At 41.0% G+C, this 15,145-nt stretch overlaps 1 protein-coding gene and 1 pseudogene across 26 annotated transcripts in view; both read right to left on the bottom strand.

Moving 5' to 3' along the window:
- Positions 1-15,145, bottom strand: part of RBFOX2 (RNA binding fox-1 homolog 2) — a 290,938-nt gene that overhangs the window by 144,743 nt on the left and 131,050 nt on the right. The gene's annotated exons all lie outside the window — the stretch shown is intronic.
- Positions 13,364-14,689, bottom strand: LOC100589616 (annotated as a pseudogene). The gene has a single exon (XR_001116038.2). The product of XR_001116038.2 is annotated as an NADH dehydrogenase [ubiquinone] 1 alpha subcomplex subunit 9, mitochondrial pseudogene (transcript).

Below are 15,145 nucleotides of genomic sequence, written 5' to 3'. Positions count from 1 at the left end.
GAAGGAAACAAGAAGGAAACAGAGGGGATCTGCAATGTTTTGTTTAGAAGTTTATTTAGCTAGATCTCTCAGTTCATGAAACACACTTTCTGCTTTCCACAACTACAAATGATAGTGTTGCTAAACGTTCTACCACTACATAACAAGGATCCCCTTTCTTCCAGTTTCTTTCCTTTAAGACCTCGTGACAATCGCCTCAAAGTCCCATATTTTACAATGTGTTCAAGGTATTCTAATCTTATACTAACACTCTCCTCAAAAGTCCACTGCCCTGTTTCAAAGTCACTCCCAGTTTAGATTTTCACCAAAAAGCACCCCACTATTGGTACCAAAATCTGTAGTTATCTCTTTTTTTTTTTTTTGATACAGGGTCTCGCTCTCTTGCTCAAGTTCTCGCTCTCAGCTCATTGCAGCTTACACCTCCCAGGTTCAGGTGATCCTCCCACCTCAGTCTCCCAAGTAGCTGGACTACAGGCACGCACCACCTTGCCCAGCTAATTTTTGTATTTTTAGTAGAGATGGAGTTTTGCTATGCTGCCCAGGCTGGTCTCAAACTCCTGGGCTCAAGCGATCCGCCTGCCTCAGCCTCACAATGTGCTGGGATTACAGACGTGAGCCACCACACCCGGCCTAGTTATCTATTTCTATATAACAATTCATTTTCAATCACAGTAGCTTAAAACAGCATTTATTATCTCAGTTTATGTGGATCAGAAATCCAGCTGGGTAAGCTCAATGCTTCTGGTTCAGGGACTCTCACAAGGCTGCAGTCAAGGTGTTGGCTGGGGCTGCAATTATTAAAGCTTGACTATCGAGGATCCACCACCAAACTCACTCACCTGGCTGTTGGCAGGCCACTAGCTGTTGGGCCTAGACATCACTGGCTCGTGGGCCTTCCCACAGGGCCACTTAACAGTGTAAGGGCTCTAAGAGAAAGGTAGAGAGGGCAAGCACCCGAGATAAAAGCCACAGTCTCTTTGTAACCAAATCTTGGAAGTGACATCTCATCACTTTTTCCATATTCTGTGCATTCAAAGTGAGTCACTAGGTCCAGCCTATAAGGGGAAGAGAATACACAAGGGTATGAATATCAGGAGGTGGGGATCACTAGGGACCATCTTAGATGCTGCCTATCACAGACTAGCTGAACGTATTACAACATATTGGTTAAGAGTACTGACTCTGAAGCAAGACTGCGCATTTGAATCTTCCTTTCCCGTTGTAAGATGAAACAAGACGATAGTAATGAAAGCATCAGACCCAGTGCCTCCTATCATAGGAGGCACTCGGGAATTTGTTTTCTTATCTCTTCCAATCCCAACTGCCTTTAACAATCGAAAATTTCTCCAGTTTGAATATTATCTGCAAACATCCAATATTAGAGCAACTTGTTGAGCAACACGCAAAAATGGTTTTGATTTTCAATGAATCCAAGAAACTTATTTTTAATAACCTTAATTTAATAAAATTAAACACAAAAATAAAAATAAATATCTAAAAATACTTAAATATAGCAGAGGAGAACATAGACACAGTAACAATTGATCTTCCCAACACGTGCTCTGAGCCCCCCACCCCTGCCCAGCCTTTGGCATCTACTGTACTGTTTAGTGAGACCTTCAGTCCCATCTTGCCAAAAAAACCATAATGTTTTTTACCTAACTGGCAATTTCAAGTACTGTACAAGAAGCAGAATAAATAAATCATTAAGAATATTTTTATGTGGATGTCAATTTATCTAAGGAACAATACTTAACAATTCTACTGGGAAATAATCATGCCCATTTTACAGATGAGACACAAGCGCATAAAGATCATGTGTCTAATCATATGGCAGGCTAATGACTAGGCCAGGGACAGAAATGTAACTAGCATATGATGTGAAACACAATGAAACCATAGTCAGTTTTCTGATTTTCATGGATACAAGAATCTTGCCAGTGATTTAAGGTTCATCTCACACTCAGGAAAAATAATTTGACAGTTATTTTAGGGAATGAAAGCTAGGTCTCGATTTATTTAACCTCTGAATAGATGTCTATATTTAAATAAGCAAGTAAAACACCATACAAGTTAATACACAATGAAGACAGTACAGAGCCTATAGATTGGGGTTAAGTGAAACCTAAACCTAATTTTTTTTTTTTTTTTGAGACAGAGTCTTGCTCTGTCGCCCAGGCTGGAGTGCAGTGGTGCGATCCGGGCTCACTGCAACCTCCACCTCCTGGGTTCAAGCCATTCTCCTGCCTCAGCCTCCTAAGTAGCTGGGACTACAGGCACCCGCCACCACACCCGGGTAATTTTTTGTATTTTTAGTAGAGACGGGGTTTCACCATGTTAGCTAGGATGGTCTCGATCTCCAGACCTCGTGATCCGCCCATCTCGGCCTCCCAAAGTGCTAGGATTACAGGTGTGAGCCACCATGCCCGGCCCAAACCCAATATTTTAGTTGAACACTTTGCTACCCAGACAGTTCATTATACCTAGAATATCCAATTAACTTCTCAACCAATATCTGTGGAATGTCCATTCTATGCTGGCCTTCAATTACAAGTAACATATGTTCTCTTATTTAATAATAGTGAAAGATGCTAAAAAAAAATTTGTGAAGAGGAGCACCAAGTTCTCACATTCAGAAAAACATATTAATTCTAAACAGGAATGCAATGCTTTCAACTAGATTACAACTTTTAAAAGCAATATAGTCATGTGCTGCTTAATGCCAGGCACACATCCTGTGAAATGTGTTGTTAGGTGATTTCATAGTTGTGAGATCATCATAGAGTGTACTTACATAAACTCAGATGGCCTAGCCTACTACACACCTCGGCTATACGGTATGTACGACCTATTGCTCTTAGGCTACAAACATATACAGCAGGTGACTACTAAATACTATACTGTGGGCAATCGTAACACAATGGTATTTATGTATCTAAACACAGAAAAGGGACAGTAAGATACAATTGTTATTTATACACTCTTATGAAACCACCGTAAGATTGAACTGCATTGACTGATGCGTTCAACTGCATTGATGAATGATGCGGTTCATAGCTACCTGAAACGTCTTTATGTGGTACATGACTGTATAGTTTTCCAGAACCAAGAAGGAGAAAGGGGAGTTAGTGAAGTAAGACTACAACTCCTAAAATATATTTTTGTTGTTGTTGGGAAAGGACCAGAGGAAATATATCTTGAGTGTTTAATCCTCCACCCTCCCTCTCCCTCTTGTCAATATGCGTGCTTTGACCACGCTGATTTTCTACTCCTCCAAACGAACAATTTAAAATCTACAATGAGTATTTACTTACTTTGTTCCAAATTTACTCCTTAAGTTACACATTTTACAACAATAAAATTCCATATTCTGATTTGAAACATAACCAAAAAGAGATAGTTGTTTAACATTAAATGTGATATTAAAACAAACAGTAAAGGCAGCTTTCCTAAATAACTGAAGCTTGCCATCTTTTAGCATTCATGCATAAGACTTTCCTCTCTACTTAAAATCTTTATTCTCACTGTCAAACCCTGACCTCAAGGCCCTTTTACCCCATACCTGAACAACTACAACAGTAACTGTTCTCTATGCCTTTTCTGATCCCATCTCCTGCTCTTCCTTGCCTTCCCACGCCCTGGAGGTCATGAGCTATTCTCAGCAAACTCCTCTACACACTCCCCTCTCTTCTGTGATATTCTCTTTACTCTTTTGATCTTAAGGAAACCGGACTGCCCCTGAGATTACTGTTGCTTCTACAGTAAACACTTTTCTCTTACTCATCACATACCTCAGCAGGGGCAAGCATCCGCCTTACTCCCCATTACCATATAGTGTTGGACCTTCCAGGTATCCTCTTCCTTCCTTCCCAATACTGCTTCCAAACCACTTCTCTTCCCTCCAGGCAAACTGCACCTATCGTCTGCTAAATAGGGCTCCCTAATTTCATCTCCATTGTTAGTCTTATCACTCTGATAACTTCGACAGCCACAAAGATTCAACATTTTGGCCTTCTTTTTGAAGTCTTTAGCACCAACTGTATTTTTCCACCACTTCACCTAAAGCCATTCACCTAGCATCATATTCTAATACAATCATCACCTACAAAAATTTCAAGTATTCTATTATCACACAATCACGCGTTTGCTTACAATAGTAGTTTGACCCCTGTGGCAATTCTCCAGCCTCCTTAAGATCTATAGTTTACAGGTGGATCCTACCACTTTTTCACTATTACTCCTTCTTACGTTCTACTTCCCTCCTAAGCCAGTTTAGATCCTATGGCCTCATACTATATAGAGTCCTCTCCAAAAAATCTTAATTTCCTTGTCCTCTTTTCCCTTAGTCTAACTCATTTGGCAGCTCCAACTATGTACTTATTCCTCTCCTGCATTTAAATAACAGAAGATCGCTGGATAAAACTCACACAACTGACTCGCCACCACATACATCAAATTTATGATCACAAATCTTAAGCCTACTTCATCTCTGTAGTAAATTTACTCCCCATTTTTTTGAGATTACTGTTTTATACCTTGCTTCACTCCTCAAATCTGCAGTATAGTAGTCATGTATCACTTAACAACAGGAATGTGTTCTGAGAAATGCATCACTGAGCAATTTCATTGTGTGAGAACATCAAAGTGTGCTTACACTAACCTAGATGGTCTAGTCTACTACGTACCTAGGCTATACAATACAGCCCATTGCTCTAGGCTATTGTCTTAGTCCATTTAATGTTGCTACAAAGGAATACCTGAGGCTGTGCAATTGATAAAGAAAAGAGTTTTATTTGGCTCACAGTTCTGCAGGTTGTGCAAGAAGTGTGGCACTGGCACCTGCATCTGGTGAGGGTCTCTGGCTGCTTCCACTCATGGCAGAAAGGGAAGAGGGGCTGAAGTCCCCAGTGACCTCCATATTGCTAAACTCAGGCTTCTGCCCTCATCATTCCACCAAAATAACCCTTGCTGAAGTCACCAATGACTTCCATATTGCTAAACCCAAGGACAGTTTTCAGTGTCTTGCCACAATCTCTTATCTTGATTTCCTAATGTCCTGGTATTCCTCCTTAAGAATAAGGTCCCTAAAACCTAGTTCCCTGCTTCCTTCGAAAATCTTGGCCAGGCACACTGACTAAGGCCTGTAATCCCAGCACTCTGGGAGGCCAAGGCAGGCAGATCTCTTCAGGTCAGGAGTTCAAGACCAGCCGGGCCAACATGGTGAAACCCCATTTCTATTAAAAATACAAAAATTAGCTGGGCGTGGTATGGGTGCCTGTAATCCCAGCTACTTGGGAGGCTGAGGCAGGAGAATCACTTGAATCCAGGAGGCGAAGGTTGCAGTGAGCCAAGATCATGCCACTGTGCTCCAAGATGGGTGATAGAGCAAGACTCCATCTCAAAAAGGAAAATAAAAGAAAATTCATTCTTCTCCAGGCATTAACTTTTCTTCTTGCTCTACATTCCTCCCTAGACCGTTATCATTTTAAGCCATTATAAGGCCTGCTCAGGGTATACAGGTTTCTCACAATAGAGGAAAGCCTCTATCTTTCCTTCTGTTTCCAGACCTAGGTGGCCATGTAAGCAATATTTCCTCTTGAATATCTCAAAGTTACCTAAGTACTAAATCCAAAACCAAACCCATGATCCCTTTCATCTTCCCTCCCACAAAAACCTGGTCCTCTTCTAAATTATAACATCCCGTCAATTTTCCCTTCTGAATCTCTCAATACAGTTCCGCTTCCCTCTAGCCCATTCTATCATGACCTTCCGTATCACTCAGACTCTTACACAACAATCACCTAACTTCTCTCTGTACTTTTACTCTCCTCTAATCTATGTAGGTATCTTTTTAAAAAACAAATCTAATTATAAACTTCACTTCACCCTACTCCCAATCCTACTTAGAATCTTTTAATGGCTTTTCACTGTCAAGTACCGTACCTATCACAGCATCTGACCTTAAATGTTATCTGAACTGAGCCATTGTCTACATTTTGTGATAATTCAATTTACTATTAAGTCTAGTTATCTAATTGTGTAGAGCAATTAGAGTGGCAAAATAGTGATAAAAAGCACTAAATGACTAACGTGAAACCTGAATAATAAGGTGTTATTATTAGCTTATTTTTGCCTCACACAAAAGAACTTCCATAAACTTTCACAGATTATCTCAATAATTTCTTGGTCCCATTTTAAAGATTAGGAAACGTGCTCAGAAAGATGATACACCGACAAATGGCACAACCAAGACCCGAAACTGTATCTTTTGACTCACAGTCTGTGATTTTCAAGTTTTATGATAAAGCCATCAGTTACTCGCTACTTCATTTCTAAAATAACTGATATGCATTTTTCTAAGATTATTCCATGAATGTTCCTAAGAATATATCTTTTTCGTAACCTGAAAAATCAAGGTATACACAGTTAAGTAATTGTCTCAAGTAACAAAGGGTGACAAAAACAGAATTCAGGTTTCCTTATTTTCATTTCTCTACTCTAGCCTTGTACCATGCTGAATGGTAGTACAGGTAGTGTCCCTCATCTGTGGGAAATATATTCCACGACCCCCAAGTAGATGCCTGAAACTTTGGGTAGTACTGAATTCTATATACACTATGATAAAGTTTAATTTGTAAGTTAGGCACAGTAAGAGATTAATGATAACTAATAATAAAATTGAATAATTATATACTACAATAAAAGTTACACGAATGTGGTTTATCTCCTCTCTCAAAATATAATACTTTTGGAGTGTGATTGACCTTGGGTAACTAGAGCTACAGAAAGTGAAGGCATGGATAAGGGGGACTACTATACTGATAAACTGGAAACCACTGAACAAATACAAGATGAGGCTAATTGTGGTATAGCAAGTTTTAGGGATGGACAAACCACAGTTCAAATTCTAACTCTGACAACTGCAAACTGTATGACTTTCCAAGTTACTGAAATATCTGCTTTCTCATCTGTAAAATGAAGATAATAGCTAACACCTAGGTGCACCGAGGAGTAAATGTGATCACTCAATAGACAGTTTAAAATAAAACAAAAAAAATCAGGTTCTCCCAAAAGAAGCTAGCGTAAAATGAAATAAGAGCCATAGTTTTTAAAAGATGAGATTGCGTTTCCAGGTCTGCCATTTACTGCTTGTCATATACTCTCTCATGGTTGCTTTCCTCACCTGTACAATAGAGATAATGATACTTAGTCCTTAGCAATGTTGTGAGGATGAAATAGCACATAAAAGAATTTCACTTACGTATGTTAATTGAATAGCACATAGAAATCATTATTATCTGTGTACACAGATTCGAATAGCATTCAAAAATCATTATTATCTGTGCACACAGATTCTCTACCATGGTGTTATAAATTTGTTAAGGGCACACTATGTCTTCGCTCTGTTGCCCAGGCTGGAAAGCAGTGGCGTGATCTCGGCTCACTGCAACCTCCACCTCCCTGGTTCAAGTGATTCTCCTGCCTCAGCCTCCTGAGTAGCTGAGACTACAGGTGCGTGCCACCATGCCCAGCTAATTGTTTGTATTTTTAGTAGAGATGGTGTTTCACCATGTTAGCCAGGATGGTCTCGAACACCTGAACTCATGGTCTGCCTGCCCTCGGCCTTCCAAAGTGCTAGGATTACAGGCGTGAGCCACTAAGGCTGGCCAGGGCACACTATGTCTTTAATCTTTAATCATCTTTGTATTTGCAACAGCTGGCTCTACCCATTATGGGCATTCATTAAATGTTGGCTGAACTGATTTATTAAGAAGACAGAATTGATCTATGATAAAACAACAGTTCAAAATAAAATCCAGAAGTTCATCCATATAGAGCATGAATAAGAGAGTGCCTGGTGCCTGTCCAGCTAAGACTGCACAGACCGGGAGAACATATCCTGTTTTCTGGTAATTTAAGTAAGTGGTCTATAATTATCTTTATTGGATATAAATTATATAATCATCAAACAAGTAAGTTCCCTCAGTACAGGAATCATATCTGTCTGTCTCTTTCTCTCCCTGTTTTTGATGATGGCGATGAGACAGGGAAAATAAATGACATAATGAATGCTTAATAGAACTGTACACCGCAAAAAAAAAAAAAGTTTACAACAAACAATGAGGATTTTTCTCCATCAGGAGGCAACCTTAACAAGGGCTCCCGAGCCATGAGTACTTAACATACAAACTAAGAGGGAAAATATTTCACAAAAAACTAGTTTGTGTTTATCAAAGTTCTCCCTATATGAATTCAAAGATACCCTCAACATGATACAGAAAACACTTTAGGGTGGTGAGTAGTCTGCCTATGCAAATGTTCAAAGCAAAAAGTTGGCTTGTACTAGTTATTTACTGAGAATCTATTGTGTGCCATTCACTATGTTAAGTATGTTTCATAGATTATGTCGAATCTTCACAACAATCCTGAGTGCCACTATTTTCCCTATATGATAAATGAAACTGAGGCTCAGAGAGGTTAAGTAACTTCACAGTCACACACTTGGAAATGGCAGAGGTGGGATTTAGACCTAGTGAAGTTTCTGAAACCCGTATTCTTTTCACCACCTCATGCTGCCAACTGACGCTACCAAATTCACTAAAAAAGAGGATGACTCAACAGGAAAGCGGGGAGAAAATCTGGCAAAGAAACATAGAGAGAGCATAAGATAGCATTCTCAGAGTTCTAGACACACAGGAGCAAATTAATGAGCTGCATCTAACTACACAAATGAAAATGCTTGGATAAGCTGTAACTTTACTCTTCAATTCTACAGGTTCTAAAAATGCTCATCTGCACCAATTCAAAGGTACTGACAACTGAACATAGTCCAGTAATTTTTCTAGAATACTCAGAAAGAGTCCCTTTGACCCATTACTGGTACCAAACCAAGCATGCAACGGAGGTGATATAGTATGTTTGACAGTTTTCTCTGTTCACCTGAAACCTAAACATCCTTGCAGGACTGGGCATTTTTCAGGCATATCTACTGTTACATAAAATTCACTTCACGGAATTTCAGAATCAGAAGAGGTTCAGTTCAATTATCTTATGGATGTGGAAACTGAGTCTCAGAATAGTTAAATGACTGCCGAAAGTCACATGGCTTGGTACTGGCTAAACCTACACTAAAACTCTCATCTCCTATTCCTAGTCCACAGCAGCTCCTCTGTGCCTCCCACTGAATGCGTGACCACCCAGGTTTCCTTCTATGTATCTGGGCATTATTCGCTATAGCTCCTTCTGAACGTCCTCAATGAAGTAAACAAAGGCATTGGGCTAGATGACACAAATAATAAAAGAGATAGAGCTGACCTGCTTTTTGCCCTCTAGGCAGTGCTACCCAAGCCTTCAGGTGTCATGGCATACATAGGAAATATTTTTTATAGCACAAAGTGGTAAACAAATTAGGGTGCACATGATCAAAGTGACCAGGGGACTCCCAAGCCCCAGCTGGCTGCTCCAAGGGTTGTGGGGTACAGTAATCTTGGCATATTTTTATCTCAATCTGGCATGTGGCATTGGTAGGGAGGCTCTGTTCTGGGGTTAATAAGTAAAAAAAATTTGAGATAAATACACAAGTAACTGTAATATAAGCACAAAGGAAATAACTAAGGAGACTGTCACTGTCTGCTTTCATCAAACATAAGTGAGTGAAAATGAGATTAATTCAACTTGCTTCCTTTCATAACTCCTCTTCCAAACAAATCAAAAGACAGAACAACCCATCCTTCAGGTCAACAGGGCTGATCAGTCCCACCCACAAGGCTGCAAAGAGCCTGCACAGATGACCAGTTTACAGGGAGGCGAAAACTCCTTAATGCACATTAGTGTGTCAGAAAAGTTCTGAGCTCTTACAAATACTATAAAAAAAATCAATAGAGGAGAGAAAATAATATTTCAAGATCATATTCAAACATGAAGGGAAATGCACGAAAAGCAGCCCCTCTGAACATATACACATACATATACATCTTCTGTGAACAAGCTTCACCTCTGCAAACGCAGTTAAAATTTGCTTTCTGATAATTTATAAATTTAGCCTGCGTTAGCCAAGTAGGTTCCTGCAATTCCAGACATCTGGGCTGAAGGGCAAAGGGCAAAGGGAAACTTTCAAAAAGCTGGCTAGTAGCCAAGGGCATCACATCTAGTAGGCTCCCTTAGCAACACACAACAGCTGTTTGCTCAAGAGACATACTGCCATCTTTGCAACGGACTATAAGATGTTCTTGTCTTAACAACTAAAAATTGCGGGTGGGTTGGGGGAGCAGTTTCTCTATTATTTCCCCTGACATTTCTCTAAAAGTTATCACATTTCATAATTTACAAACTTCTCCAGTCCCAGAAAGTTTTCCTCCATCCCAAACTACAATGCTACTATTGACGGTAAATTACAATAATAGAAGGTACTACATTCCTGGCAAATATAAAATGCTTTATAATGTCTGATTATTAATTACTATTCTAACTGCTATAGACTTGATTTCTAACTATGGGCAAGTCACTCTTTGTAACTTAATTACTTTCCTCATACAATTTTAATAACAGTAGTGAGTGACCTACTTCACAAGACTATTGTGAAGGATAGTAAAAATTATTAGATAAAAGCTTATGAAAGCTTATTCCTAATTAATGATCATGTCGCCTATTGGCTCTCAATATCTAAAGACATGGCTTATCAAGGTCAGTACCCCCAAAACAAAACACAAGTCGATCCTGAGCCACCAGGAAGACTGCAGTCCCTGAAGCAACCAGCTCACTTCACCTGCCCCACTTGCCTTCTCCAAACCTACCAAGCCCAGGGGATGGTACTGTGCAGGGAGTTCAGCCCTTGCACCTAAGTCTGACAAGATAAACAACATAGGGGGAGGAAAAAAACAATGTCACAATCACTGCTAGGTTTTAAAAACCTAACACCTTGGAACAGAAGGGGATGTGGCAGTCTGTGCTCTGTGGGGAGGCCATTTGTGCAACAGCAGAACCTTGCAGCTTTCCACTCCTTATATGTGCAAGTGCAAACCCTCACCCACAGCACTCTGTACTCACCCAGAGGTACATCATGTCAGATCGGGCTGCTCAAACTCAGCGGTCAGTGGATCCTGGACTGCAAAAAGGCACTTCAGTGAACCGTAGGAAAGAAGATGCCAGAACAGGGGGGCAAGGGTTTGAGGTGGGGAGAAACCCCCCAAAATCACTGGAGTTAAAAAATCCTAAAAAAAAAAACAGAAAAGACTGGTCTCCTCCCCCCTCTTCTCCAGCTGACTGTTCTGTTGTTCTCTCTCCTCCCTCTCACCCTCCCTCCGTCCCTCCCTCTCTCTCTCTCTCTCTCTCTCTCTCTGGGAGTTCCCAGCCCTGAGTATCTGAACTAGAGTGTGCAGCACACTCTCTTTGTATTTGCCTTCAGGGACTCTCTCTCTATAATTCTACTTCTAGAAACACAATCACCACTCACAAAGATTATTGCAAAAGACAGGGATGGGTGGGGTCAGTAATAAACCACCAGCACCAGTTTCTAGTGCTAGATATACATTAGTTTAAGATGAGTTCTTTAAACATGAATGAAGCAATCAAAAATCTCTGCCCTCTAAGATCAAGGCGAGTGAGCCAAGCTTTCCCTCTGCCCCAATTGTGGAGCCCCTTGCAGAAGCCAAGCACGCACACAGAACCTGCTCAGAGCCCGCATTCCTTTCTCACAATGTCTGCTTGACACCACTATTCTTTATGTCATTTCACCACTAATAATTCTTAATCTTACAAGATTTTAAAACACAGGAAAACTTAAGATATAAAACTGAATAGGCTTTTCATCTTTTTTATTACTACTGCCCTAGTTCAGAACAACATAGCCTGGCTTCTGAAGGAGTCAAGTGGATCACGAGCTCCTAGCATGGTACAGACACTTTACTCACCATGCAGACAGGCTAAGGTGCACGGCCTGGGTTTCAATTCTAGATCTACAAGTACTATCATTATGGCCTGGGGAAAGTTTCCAACCTGTCCAGGCTTCTGTTTCCTCTACCAAAAAATAGGTATAATACTCCTTTCAGAGGTGTTGTAATGATATAACTATGTAAACTGTCTGCCATGTTCCTGGTGACCATGTTTTCTAATTTTAGTTCAGTTCAAACATTTATTAAGTGCCTCCTATATGCCAGGCAAGTTTTCATTCATTATGCCCAGTGGTGAACAAGTATTATCAAATCACCTGTCCCAATGGTTTTTATTCAGAAAATCACATAATTATCCCCCATATTCTAATGCCAATGCCAATGCCCATACGTGTACCTTGCTTCCCTGACCTATTTCTCCGTGTTCAAATCCAAAAGCACACCCCAGCTGTGAGTGAGCTCTCCTTTCTCGGCGGGGCCTGGTGTTTGTAACACGGCATTGACCACCTCTGTGGGCTACTTCTCCAAGTATTCCTATAGCAAACCACTTCTCCTCTGCACATCTTCCTCGATGGAGACCTAACATCTCGTCTTGACTCATCTATTTTTGGCCATGGAGTCTTTTGCATAGTACCTAGCACACAGTAGGTGCACAAAACATTCTCAAAGGGTAATAGGTTTTGAGGAATATTCCACTCCTTCCCACTCATTAAAGAAAAAAACAAAACAAAACAAAATAAAAAGCAAACAAAAACCACCTTTCAGCTGCCTCAGGGTTTTGGCTCCCCCTCAGACATGTTGAAACAGCTCCTTCCTGCTTATAAAATCTCCAAGTAAGGTCTACAAGTCTCACATTCAAGGTAGGCCCCATGCAGGTACTTTCACTCTCCCTACCTAATATTCCCACTGTGCATGCTCTGGGCTTAGTTATCTGCCATAGTGGGGTTTCTTCCTCTTAGGGTAGAAACAGAATCACTTTTCCTTTTCTTTCACACTGAAAGCATGCTTTCTGCAGACGAACCTTTTCTCTCCTCCCACCTTAAACTCCCAGCTCATTTCAACTTGGAGAGGTGGGGCAGGTATTCTCCTTGGCCTCACCCAAACCTTTTCTTTTTCTCTACATAGAACCTCTCTGCTTCTTCTGAAGGCAAGATTACCCCATTTCTAGTACAAAAGAGGAGAAAGAACTTCCAAGCCTGAAACTGAAATGGCTTGTTTTCTAAATAAAAGAAAAAAGAAAAATAAGTCTTGACTTTCCATAAAGTGTTACTTAGACTCTTTTACATGTCCATAATCAGTTTTTATACACAACTTTCCTCTCTAGTTTCATAGCTCATGCCCTAACTCTTAAGTCACCAACACTCCCTATACCATACTCTAAATAACTATATTAAAATTACACTGATAAGAGATTCATTTTGTCAAATTCTTTGAAGAGTCTGTTATTACTTGACACTCATTCTTTTTTTTTTTTTTTAAACCTCAAATGTTTTAGTGGTGGGATCTTATTCACTGTGTACAGGATTCTCTAAAGAGACCACCTGGCTGGGTGCTCAAACCACATGGGCTGACCCAAAAGACACCAAAACCAAGAGTTGCTCGGGAGGCACTAAATGTTGACGGTCTTGGCCGGCTTCACATCCTCAATTTCAGCAGACAGCCAGCAATAAGTGTGATGAAGCTGCAGCACCTCGATGGCCTTGAGTTCCAGTGGTGTTGCCTGAATACCAAGGTCTTCTAAGCTGGGCAGGTGAGACAAGGTCATGCCTGTGATGTGAATATGCTCCACTTTATCCCTTGTTGTCCAGGACTCAAATGGGCTTATTTCAAAGTCTCTTGCTACCCACTGATAGGAAAAAGGTGGCAAGGGGTACGGGGGGAAGAGTCTGTGAGCCACAGCAAAGATGTACTTCACCAGGTCAAAGAGGAGGTACCGATTTGGCCCAACAAAAGCAAAGGTTTTCCCGTTGGCATCAGGATCCTTAACTGCATTAACAATTCCTTTGGATACATCTACGACATATACTGGTTGTTTAACTGCCTTCCAGCCCAAGGAAACAAGGGGTATAGCACCAAACCAACACATATTTGCAAAATAATTAAGGAATCTATCCTCTCTTCCAAAGATGTCCAACAGCTTTACGATAATGGCTTCTGGAAATGCATCTCTCACTGCTTTCTCTCCAACAGCCTTATTTCTCAAATATCTAGAAGAGCTTTTAATATTCACATTCAGATGCGCAACATGAACGAATTTTCCAACTTCAGCTTCTTTGGACACCTGAGCAATTGCTTGGGGAATCTTCACAAAAACATCCTCAAAATCAAAGCTTTTGGTTTCCCAGTCTCATCCAACAAGATTTATGACCACATTGCTGTGTTCCACTACTCGTCGGATAGAATCTTTATCTCTCACATCCCATTCCAGAAACAGAAGCTAGCCCAGGTCTCCCATGGGACAAAGGTGCATGATGTCACATGTATCACACCGATAGGGTATGATCACCTGTGACCCCACGTATCCAAGGTGGTTGACAACACATTGGCCCAGGAATCCTGTTGCTCCAAACCCAGTGGCCACAATCCCACTGATTTGAGGAACATCCACCTTTCCCATGAGGTATGAGGGCATGATGAAGCTGGCAATGGAGTGGGCTGTGACACACGGATGTGGCTATTGCAGTAATGGCAGAATGTGACATTGGCAGGGCCCAGACAACCCGGGATTGTGCAGCAGCCGCCATCTTCTCCCACAATCCTTTTTTTTTTTTTTTTTTTTCCTGAGATAGGGTCTCACTCTGTAGCCCAGGCTGCAGTGCAGTGGCGTGATCTCAGCTCATCGCAACCTCTGCCTCCCAGGCTCAAGCGATCCTCCCACCTCAGACTCCAGAGTAGCTGGGAACACAGGCGCATGCCACCACGCCTGGCTAATTTTTTTATATTTTTGGTAGAAATGGGGTTTCACTATGTTGCCCAGGTTGGTCTCGAACTCCTGACCTCAAGCGATCCACCTGCCTGGGCCTCCCAAAGTGTGGGATTACAGGCATGAGCCACCATGACCACTGGCAGTCATTCATTCTTAACCAAGTATCAATAAAATAAATACAATGAAATTCTAGATCTTCATACTGTGACTTTATAGTGTTCTCTTTTAATCAAGCTTGGGATAGGATAAAGATAAAAGGTTGGGCGTGGTGGCTCATGCTGTAATCCCAGCACTTTGGGAGGCCGAGGCAGGCAGATCACCTGAGGTCAAG

The sequence above is a fragment of the Nomascus leucogenys genome, chromosome 7b (genome assembly GCF_006542625.1).
Source record: "Nomascus leucogenys isolate Asia chromosome 7b, Asia_NLE_v1, whole genome shotgun sequence".
NCBI lineage: Eukaryota > Metazoa > Chordata > Mammalia > Primates > Hylobatidae > Nomascus > Nomascus leucogenys.
This window is presented reverse-complemented; position numbering and strand designations above follow the sequence as displayed.